This window comes from Colobus angolensis, unplaced genomic scaffold (assembly GCF_000951035.1).
Source record: "Colobus angolensis palliatus isolate OR3802 unplaced genomic scaffold, Cang.pa_1.0 Scaffold14, whole genome shotgun sequence".
Taxonomy (NCBI): Eukaryota; Metazoa; Chordata; class Mammalia; order Primates; family Cercopithecidae; genus Colobus; species Colobus angolensis.
Window position 1 is genome coordinate 12991054 of NW_012114488.1, and position 11758 is coordinate 13002811.

Consider the following 11758-nt stretch of genomic DNA (forward strand, 5'->3'; position numbering starts at 1 on the left):
TTGGTTCCTGCCAGTGGGTTCGTGGTCTGGCTGACGTGAAGAATGGAGCCACGGACCTTCCCGGTGAGTGTCACAGCTCTTAAAGATGGCACGGACCCAAAGAGTAAGGGGCAGCAACGTTTATTGTAAGGAGCAAACAGACAAAGCTTCCACAGCCTGCAAGAGGAGCTGAGCGGGTTGCGCGGCTGGCTGAGGTGACCAGCTTTTATTCCCACATTGTCCCCGCCCATGTTCCATTTCCAACCTATCAGAGAGCCCCTTTTTTTCAATCCTCCCTGCGATTGGCTACTTTTATAATCCTGCTGATTGGTGTGTTTTACAGAGCACTGATTGGTGTGTTTTATGCTGATTGGTGTGTTTTATGCTGATTGGTGTGTTTTACAGAGCGCTGATTGGTGTGTTTTATGCTGATTGGTGCATTTTATGCTGATTGGTGTGTTTTACAGAGCGCTGATTGGTGCGTTTCACAATCCTCTTGTAAGACAGGGAAGTTCTTGACTGGTGCCTTTTACAATCCTCTTGTAAGACAGAAAAGTTCCCCAAGTCCCCACTCGACCCAGAAAGTCCAGTTGCTCTCACCTCTCAAAAGGGCAGAGGGAGGGCAGCTGGGACGGGGGCGGGAGGCAAGGCTGACTTCCAGGGTTCCACCTTGGCCAGCGAATGGAAGGTGAAGGAGGAAATAGCGGAGAGGAAGGGAGTCTAGATGGAGAGACAGCTCAGTGCTGGGCTTGTTGGGTTCAAGCAATTTTGGAGCTTTGAGGGCACACCCACTATAGGGGAGGAGAAGATATTAAATTAAATTCTAAATTGTGGCAAGAATCTCACATGGAAACAGCCTCTGGTGACGCACCTGGTAATTAATTGTGACTGTAGTGATCTCTTTTCCAGCCTATGTTCATGTCAGCTTCAGACTGAAGCTCATTCCTTTCTTGTCCCTGAGGTTTCTTCATGACCAGGGAGGAAGCAGTCCTTTAACTTCATGAATGCTTTTAAACCCTGGGTCATGCAAAGCCTTCCTAAGATCCTGAGTAAAACATGAGGTTGCCCGGCACAATTCTGTGGCGGACTTTCAATAGTTTTCCCAGCTTTATTCTCAACTCAATTGTATTATTCTAGTCAGCTGACCTATGGCATCACTATCACACCTCCATTATTTTAGAGCTGGGATTTCCAACCTCAGCACGTCATTCATCTGAGCAACTTCCACCGTGGTTTCCTGTTCATACAAGCGGCCCTCCTCCACACCGCAATTCCACTCTCGTGCCAATTCTTCTTTTAGAGTCAGGAGCCCGAAAGCTTCTACCATGCCAATTACAAGTCTCTTTGTGACAAGCATTCTAATCTACTCAAAAAAAATACGTATTTATAGCATTTGTTCAACTAAAAAAGTATACTATATAAAGCCCAAGAATGTAAGAGTTTACGTGTAAAAAAACCTGACATCAGCAATTTTACCTCCTCCTTATTTTCCTCCAGCTGCCCAGTTAGGAGGATTGTTTTCTTGGTCTATTCATCTTCCCAGTCTTCTCACTGAATTATCCTCTGACTCTCCTAGGGACCAAATCTCAATTCTTGTCTTCTGTTCATCCTTACTCCTTGGCTTTCTCCTCATCCTTACTCCTTTCTCTTCTTTTAAAGAAGCAGGCCTATGTAAAATTCCAGGGAGTATTATTGTTATTGCTACATTTTCTGTCACATTCTTCAGAGGGGCTAGACTCCTTGCAAAGCAAAATTGTGGGCACACAGGCAACCGAAGACCTAATCCGCTCAACAGGGTCATGGTGCCCTGTGTGTGGTCGCCCTGGAACCAAGTCAACGGTGCTTTCAAAGACTACAGCCAGCCTCTGTCTGCATCCCGGCCTGCGCCCCGGGGAAATAGTAAAGCAATAGGTACCTTACAATAGGGGGTGAGGAAAAGCCCGCCAAGCAGGTGGCATTCAGGTGAGATTGCTTACTCTACATGCCCTCAATTTAAAGGGACAAGTGGCCCACCAAGCCTTCGAAGTCATCGCGTGCATTTCTCAAAAGAGGGCTCTCTGTGGGTTGCACACCAGTGTGACCGTAGAGAATCAGGGTGGCGCCAGTCACCTCCTGAGAGAGCGATGAATGTGTCCTTGTGAACCGATCAAGGTTCTCCCTTGCAGGTGGCCTGACTCAAGGGCTTTGCAGGACACAGGGACACAAGAAGAAACTTTCAGCAAGTTTTACCATCAGGGAAAAAGGACATTAGGACCCACCGGTCACTGCAAGTCATGCCAGCGGAAGCTGGACCCGAGGGGCCGGGGTGCGCAGACACAGCTGTGCTCTAAGAGTTTAAACAGCATTTGGGCAGATGTTTCTTGGCGATCAGTTGGAGTCTTTGGCACGAGGCTGGCATCTGGTGTGTTTCCTGTTCATTACTGATGAAATTGTCTAACGTGTCTGTGTCTCATCCCAACACAACAGAAAAAAACTGCCTAGGAATAAACACCCTAATCTAACCCTTGGAGGAATGTGTAGGTATTGTTTATCTTTGAAATAAATATTCAGGTCACTTAAACTGCAGTTCAGTGTACAAAGCAGAATTTAATATGAGGACATATAATGTTTAAATATCTTTGCATAGTAGTGACTTTTTAGGTAATCACAATTTTATATGCCTGTTACATTTGTGGTAGGAGTTTAGCTAGATTTTATTTGAAAACTACAGCTTACTTATAAAGTACACACATTATTTTAATCATGTACAAAAATGTGTAAAACATGTTACTACGTAACATGGGCATCCCAAAGTAGGTGAGTTTCTTAAGAAGCCACATGAAATCTTTGCAAGGCTATAAAGAGGGTGGGAAATGATTCACTTCCCAATGACTCCATGTGGATTAAATACACTTTTTTTTTTTTTTAAGACAGTGTCTCACTCTGTCACCCAGGCTGGAGTGTAGTGGCATGATGTTGGCTCACTGCAACCTCCGCCTCCTGGGTTCAAGCAATTCTCCTGCCTCAGCCTCCTCAGTAGCTGGGATTACAGGTGCACGCTGCCATGCCTAGCTAATTTTTGTATTTTCAGTAGAGACAGGGTTTCACCATGTTGGCCAGGCTGCTCTCAAACTCCTGGCCTCAAGTGATCCACCCACCTCAGTCTCCCAAAGTGCTGGGATTACAGGCGTGAGCCGCCGTGCCTGGCCTAAACACACATTCTGAATTTAGCAACAGGAAACAATTGAGGAAAATAATGACACATACTCACTGAACACACACCAGTTCCAGGCAATTTGCTGAAAGATTTACGTTAATTAGCTCAGTTGACCCTCTTAGGAACCCTGTGACGTAGGTACTTTATCCCCATTGTCTAGATGAGAGACCTGAGGTTTCAGGTTGAAGTTACCTGTCTAAAATCCCAAGTGAGAAAGCAGTCATATTCCAGAGAGCCTACGTTATGCTGACAGAGAAATACGGCTCCATGAGAAAGATTTATGCAGCACCTTAAAACATGCACCTTTCTAATTGGAAATTCTGAGTGTTTCCCAAGTACAAGTACTTTCTCACCTCTTCAAAAGTATTATTATTTTTTGGAATAATGATAAAAGCTCAAACCTGTTCTGCTGAACAGGAGAAAGGGCAGCCAGGGGGGCACAGAGGGAAAGCCCCCCCTTTCTGTCTCTACTCCCCATGGTTAAAATGTTACTCTTTGGCCACGCTGGCCTCCAGACACGACTGTGGCCAGGCACAGAATGGGGTTTCACACTAGGGTAAACCCTCAGACCTTCAAGGTCTATTCCCAGGTCCTGCCAGGCAGGTCTGGGGCTTGGAGTGTGGGAGCCACTGCTCTGTGGGCTACTGCCTAGACGGCAAGCTCCTGTTTGTTTGTTTTTTTGAGGCGGAGTCTTGCTCTGTCGCCCAGGCTGGAGTGTAGTGGTGTGATCTCGGCTCACTGCAACCTCCGTCTCCCAGGTTCAGGCAATTCTCTTGCCTCAGCCTTCCAAGTAGCTGGGATTACAGGCGTCCACCACCACGTCCGATTAATTTTTGTATTTTTAATAGAGATGAGGTTTTGCCATGTTGACCAGGCTAGTCTTGAACTCCTGGCCTCAAGTGAGGCTGGGTCTCCCAAAGTGCTTGGGACGACAGGCGTGAGCCACCATGCCTGGCCTGAATGTCTCGTTATTTAAAAGTGTGTTGGGGTGGTGGGGGGCCTTACTCCTAATAGTTAAAATCACACACTGATGGCCAAAAAGCACACTATCAGGAATGATTTAGGAATTGAGAACTCAAGAAGTTAACTTCAAGTACTTCTCCCCTTCCTAGGTAGAGGAGAAAACCGAACATCAAATATAGACAGATAGGATTCTAAGTCATGGTACAAACCTCCCCAAAGGAACTGTGAGGATCAACTTTTCTTAAAGATCCTAGCTTCCCTGTTTGCTAGCGCTTCTGAGTGATAACCGAAACTGTCATTACCAGGAGAGCACATGCAGTAAAGTCATCGATGTCATCAGCGCAATTTCTCACTAGACGCCTGGTGCTGAGCGATGCACTTTCAGTCTACGCTGTGCACCTCTTTATTACTGAAAGGTGGTTAAAGCTAGATTACAATAGTCCCCCCTTATTCACATTTCCCTTTCTGAAGTTTCGGTTACCTACGGTCAACTATGTTAGAAAAATATTAAATGGACAGTTCCAAAAATAAACATTTCTTAAGTTTCACATTTCAAACTATTCTGAGTAGTGTGATGAAACCTTGCACCATTCTGCCTGGGACATGAGTCATCCCTCCGTCCAGCATATCCTTGCTGTAGACACCGCCCTGGCCCCCGGTAGTCACTTGGCAGCTGTCTTAGTTATCAGATTGACTTCCTGTGTTCAAGTCATCCTTATTTCACTTAATAATGGACCCAAAGTGCAAGAGCAGTGATGCTTGCAACTTAGAACAAAGAGATTGTAAGTGCTGCCTTCAAGTGAAAAAGTGAAAGCTTATCATAGGTACAAATATGTAAGAAAAAACATTGCCGGGCGTGTTTGCTTACGCTTGTAATTCCAGCACTTTGGGAGGCTGAGGCAGGTGGATCACTTGAGGCCAGGAGTTCGGGACCAGCCTGGCCAACAAAGTGAAACCCTGTCTGTATTAAAAATACACAAAATTAGCTGGGTGTGGTGGCGTGTGCCTGTAATCCCAGCTATTTGGGGGTCTGAGGCCGGACAGTTGCTTGAATTCGGGAGATGGAGGTTGCAGTGAGCCGAGATTGCGCCAGGAGTGAGATTCTGTCTCAGAATAAAAGAAAGAAAACAGAAAAAAAACATAATGTAATCAGGTTCTGTGTTATCTGTGGTTTCAGTCGTCCACTGGGGGTCTGAAAATGTATCCCCCATATATAGGCAGGGACCACTGTATTTCAATTCTCTCAGTCCTAATCTTAGTCTATACTTTTCAAAGATTTATCAATGAAAGCAAGTCAAGATCAATTGATTTTTGTTGTTGTTAAAACAACTGTAGGACTTCCAGTAGGCCTGAAAACTTTTTAAGGCAAAAATTATGAGACACATGTTTGGTAGTGTGCTTTTTTAGTATTCTGTAAGTAATTTCAACTATTAGCAGTAAGGTAATTTTAAAATTTTGTTTTAGAGAACAGGCATTTGTATTCCCTAGTAATTATTGTTATGAATGATTTTGGGGTTAAATAAACCAAAGTTTGTGGTCTAGACCTCAATTTAGATGTGATATAGTGTTCTAATAGTAGAAATTTCAGTTATGTTTAGATAGCCAGCTATACTATTGGGAGAAACCCACGTTGGATGTAAGAGATTTTAAAGTGCACGGGCCCAGTGAAGTCACAGTTGTGTCATGGAAGCATTAGTATGAATGTCTCCACTAGGACTAACTCGTCAGTCAACAGAACATTGAATAGAGTGAAAGAAGAACCCTCCTGATTAGTATGCTGGGTCATATAATCCATGGGGAACTAAATTCTGTGGGAAGAGAATCAGATAATGCTAGCTTCAAATAAACTGAAATCCCACAAAATTCAATGGTAAATCAGGTTACTGGGGGGTGGGGGGGGGGAGGAAACTAGTTATTTCAGCATCATTGATATCAAGTGGAAATCGCCAATCAACAATCCATATCCCTTGAAAAGGAGATTTGTAGTAGGTAGGGATCAAATAATTAGTTGACCCAAATAGTCCTTCAAATACCTGAAAATGTGAACATTATCACTGCCAAAGGAAGAAAAAACACTCGTCTTACTACACTCAGAATGTTCTAAATCTTCAGTACTCTATAGCTTTCTCATCAACATGTACAGCGGTGTAAAACTATTTTCCAGAGGTCAACTCTTGAGAAAATGTTCTACTGCTATGAGTCATTAAGTGGGTGAACGATGATTTATGAATGGAACTTACATGTTGGATACCAAGAAGACTAAAACTCACATCTTGTAGATAGTACCTTATGTTTTCATGGAAAAAAAGATACAGATTAGCATCACTTCCTATTCACTAAAATGGTTCGAAATTTTAAGTAATGAAATAATGTGACATTTGTCATATTGTTCTATACAGAAATGGGTAACAATTCCAGTTTTACCATTATATTCAACTTCGGTGCAGTCACCTCTGATGCTACCTTTCCACAGATTGGCGGGGGTCCTGCTCTGCCCATTCCCCAGCCCTGGAAGGGTATGGATTCCAAATGCATCTGAAAAGTTCAGTCTGCTGCTAGGCCCTGAGCAGCTGCCTCCCGTTATGAGCAGCCTCATCAGCTGACCCCAGCCACCCATTCAAATACTATTTTGCGAGTGTACCATGATTAGAAAACCTTTGGGAAGCCCTCTTCCGGAGAGCCCACCTGACCCCAAGTTTTGGCAGGAGCCAGCACTCTCAATGTACCCTTTTCTTCTCCTTACCTTTCTCCTTTGTGGAGAAAAAGAATGGAAATGGCATTTGGGAGGGTCATAACATGATGGAGGGAATTTTGTCAGTTGTGCAGGAGTTTGGCGGAAAGCACGAAGATGAATGGACTTGGGACCAGCGGTGGGAATGTGGGTGAGGCCCTCGCAGTAATTGACAGGAAGTGACGGAAGTGCAGGCAGGCCCATCACTCGTCACTCACTCAGATGCTATTTATCAGGCACCTCTCCCATGCCAAGCACATTTGAGAAAGGGGAAGAGTGAGCTCTCACTTTACCCTGCAGAGGCTAGACACATTCTGTACGACCTCCAAAATAGTGCAATTCCAAAAGACACATTTTTGGAAAGGTGCCTTTTGAGACAGAGTCTCGCTCTGTCACCCAGGCTGGACAGATCTGCAGTGGCGTGATCTTGGCTCACTGCAACCTCCGCTTCCTGGGTTCAAGCAATTCTCTGCCTCAGCCTCCCGAGTAGCTGGGATTACAGGTGCCACCACCACGCTCAGCTAATTTTTGTATTTTTAGTAGAGGCGGGGTTTCACCATCTTGGCCAGGCTGGTCTTGAACTCCTGACCTTGTGATCCACCCACCTCGGACTCCCAAAGTGCTGGGATTACAGGCATGAGCCACGGTGCCCAGCTGGAAAGGTGCCTTTTTGTTTGCAGTGTTTTTTCTCTTTCTTTTAGCAAATACTGCCTGAAACAGTTATAAAGTGTGGAGGTGGCAGTACAGTAGAGAGCCACATGTTAATGAAGCTAGAGCCCAGGGAGAAAACCATGCCTTTCCGTGTAGATGGTTCTGCTCAGAGGATGCCAACTCTCAGCACGTGGCAAGGGTTTGATACAAGAGATTCTGTTCCCAGTTTGTCAACCACGTGTATGAACTTAGGACTATCATTTCCCGATGTAGCTTTCTGGGCATCTGATTTCTCATTTGTAATCAATAGAGTGTTAGTTCTTATGATCAACAAAACTGCTTTCACTTCTAAGGGCTTTTGATCAAATTTTAAAATTCTACATCTTTTAATTTTGGATGCTTACAAAAGGATCCTGGGTTATCTCTCAGATACGGAAACTGGAATAAACTATTTGCTATACCCTGCTTCTCCCACTATAACTTAATATAGATATAGGCTTAAAGTGAACATCAAAGACAGTCTTGAAGATTAAAATGTGAGCAAGGAGTACAGTTTCAGCTTCACTTTTGCAGATGGAAGAGCTGATGATGGGACAGCTAGCGCCGGCATGGCCTTGAGAACATGCACGAACCAGCTGCGGTGCACTTTAGAACGTGTGAGTGACTTGCTGCCCTCACCAGCCTTCCAGCCAGTCAATTGGCTTCTACACCAATTTCAGGGCTAAGTCTATCAGTTGACTTGACAATTCTCTAGGAACAGGTAGGAAATGGGATATAGTGGCATTTATTCACTCAACAAATATTTATTGAGCACTTCCATTCCAATTGCAATTAAACATTAGCGATATGAAACTCAAGGAAAAACACCATGGTGCTCCCACCTTCGGGGCACTCTGTATACTTTCACATGAACAAAAGGACGAACAGTCTGAAGGAAGAGGAATGTTATCCTAAATTTATATAGACTGCAGAGATTAAGTGCAAAACTACTATTTTTAGATAAAATCCTTCTCAGACAAGACCATAGTACAAGGGTTAAAGGACAGTGGCTGAATTTCAATGTTAAATGGTATCTCATGGGAATATGAAAGACTTTGAGACTGGTAAAGGCGTTAGTACGAGGACTATGAGGATTGTACCCTTAGGGATACATCACACCAGGACTTGGCTTTGGATCCAAAGAAAGCCCCCAGGAAGGCCTAGAGGGAGAGGTGCCAGGGCTGGAGAAATGCCTTTCTCAGCAGCAGCCAAAGGTGGGTGAAAATAAATGGTAATTCCTCCTGGTAACCCAACAGCCAAAACATAGTGGCTTTCAAAAAATACTTTTGGAAAGTCATAGATCAATAGGATATGATATCAAGGAATAAGATTACTTCAAATATGGCTATCCCAAGAAGCAAGACTTTCTACTAAAGTTTAGCCATCATTCTGAAATGAACATACTGTGAGACATTTAGCTCCTGTCTTCACAGAAGAGAATCATTTACTCGACGTTCTGCATAAAACTGGGGCTTGGAATTCTTCTGTATAATCCTCATACTACTTTTATATTCCATTTCTCTCCCCACCCTGGGACTGTAAGCTGTTTAAAGCAGGAATGGTATCATCACTCTTGTCTACCCAGAGACCAGGCATGGTATTCAGCCCAATCACTTTAGCACATAAATACTGCTTGAATGAATAAAATCTCTTAGTTATTTTGAAAGTTCTTTGACTTGTATTTGGAATTTTAAAAAATCAGCGTGAGTTCTAAATTGGATTTGTCTATTGAAACAATGTAATTAACAGTTCAGTCTCAAAATTCCTATATATTTTTAATCTACTTCCTTAATCATCAACCCCTACTAAATTCTGTGATACGAAATAACTTAGGTGAAATCTACTTTATGTCCAAAAAGTGGAAACACATATACAATGGAAAAAAAAATTAGCTTAACAACAACAAAAAACTTCACCAGAATGACCAGTGTTTAAAAACATAACAAAAAATAATATCTAGTAGTTTGGGATATTTCCTATGATGAAAGAAAACAGACAAAAAACTGACATAGCCAGCAGCCTTGCTAAAGATAACTTGTCTCCATAAATACACATATGACAATTCAACCTGGCGTAATACACATGTGGAACTGAAATCTTCATTTGGATAGTGACCATAGAGTTTTCTAGCCCCACTGAAAAGCACAGACACTCCTCAAGAGCAGGTTCTATTTTCCAGTTTACTTTGCAATACACCAACCATTTAGATACTTGGATGCTTTTGACAGTCGGTCCCTGGTGCTACTGTGGAAAGCAAGCTTATATTGCTCTGAGAAAACAAAAAACAAAAAACAAAAACAACAAAACAAAACAAAAACAGCACACTCATGTATGCTTATCAAGTTATAGTTTTTGACTTGTGGCTTCTCAAAAATACTTTACGTTGAAATTCCTTAGAGATGTCGAAGAGCATAAAGACGGGTGGGAGTAAAACACTTGGACACTTTGTTTAAAAGAGGCTAAAATTATAAAATAAAAGATGCCCCTCCGTTAAAATATCCTGTCTTTACTGTCTACCCAGACCATGTATTTGAAGTTTACCAGTTACAATAGCAATTTCTCCCCAGTAAGTCATTAAGGGAGTATTTTTGAGAACAGGTACTCAAGGTATGTTGATCCCCCTTGGTTTCTGATTGTAAGAGATTAATCTGTTCTATTACACAACTTTATCATATTTGACTAACATAAATTTGATGCACAAGTTTGATTTTTGTACATTTTGATATACACAGAAATACTGATTGCATCATTTAATTAACACCAATTGAGCACTCAGAAATTTGACTGTGGTGCTAATTCATCAATATGAGTAACCTGCAAGTGCAGAGCATGTATGATTCCTGCTGGGTGCTTTCTAGTGGTTTTTCCCCCCTCATATTTGATTTTTATAGCCATTGATATACAACAGGGTATCACAACAGCCATTTTCTATACATGGCCTACAATTTTTTTCCTCTGGTATTTCTGTATTTTAATTCCATTACAGAACTCTACAGTTTCTACTTTTAAGAAATATTCATATGAGAAACAGGTAGTAATTCAAACTGAAAAGGAGTGGCATGAGAGACTCCCATGCATAGAACTCTTCAGGCATTCCTCACAGCCTGCTGAGGGCTCTCAGCAAGAAGGCTCATGTTGACACTATTACCAAATTCTTGGCTAGCAACCTGCGGGAATGGATACAGATCTCACAGCAGGCATGACTTTCATCACCTTTGGCTTTAGAAGAATGACAAATGAAAAAATACTTAAGAAATGGGAGGGGGTGTGGTATCCAACTTCAGTTTTCAAGTTTGTATTTAGACTAAATTTACATTTGTCTCTATTTTTCTTTTCCATTAGCTCTGTTCAATGCAGTTTTAAAGGCAGTAGTACTCCTCTTTGAACTGAGGGGAGAAAGTGGTAAGGAAAGCAGGAGCTTCCCAATATTTCCCTGAATCACATGAACTCTTCCCAGTTCATTGCCTCTGTACTTAAATGTGGGGTTCCACAGATAAAAAAAAAGTGATCCACCCACCTGGGCCGAGCCCCTGCACCTGGCTTACTTCTTTTACATCAGGGACACTCTGCTTTCTGGTTCAGTAACTTTTCTTTGTTACAGCCTCTCTAGGATGGAGCTAAGGATGGTGGTGGTGGTGATTTCTTTAGCAAAATACAGCAAGCATTTTAGAAAAATTGGGTCGCGCGTTTTGCTGTGGTTTGGGTGGAGTCTGTCCCCAGGAAAACTCCTGTTGAAATTTGATCCTGGTGTGGAAGCACTGGGAGGTGGGGGCTGATAGCGGGGTTACTGAGGGGGATCCCTCATGAAAAGATGAACGCCCGCCCCCGGGGTGGGGTGTTCCCCTCTTGCAGGGATGCACGAGTTTCTGAGACTGGGTTGAGTCTGGCCTCCTCGCTTTCTCTCTTGCCTTGTGATCTCTGTGTACCTGGTCCACACTCCCCTTTGGCTTTACACCATGAGTTAAAGTGGCATGAGGCTCTCACCAGATGCAGCTGCCCAATCTTGAACTTTCCAGCCGCCAGAAATGTGGGCCAAATAAACCTTTTTTCATATAAATTACCCAGCCTCAGGCGTTCTGCTATAGCAACATTAAATGGACTAAAACACTTCTCTGAAGCATCCAAGGTATTCACACGGCCATCTCGGTATTTATTAGCTTAGCGGGAAGCACATTATTGGTGGTGTCCACACTGCCGAA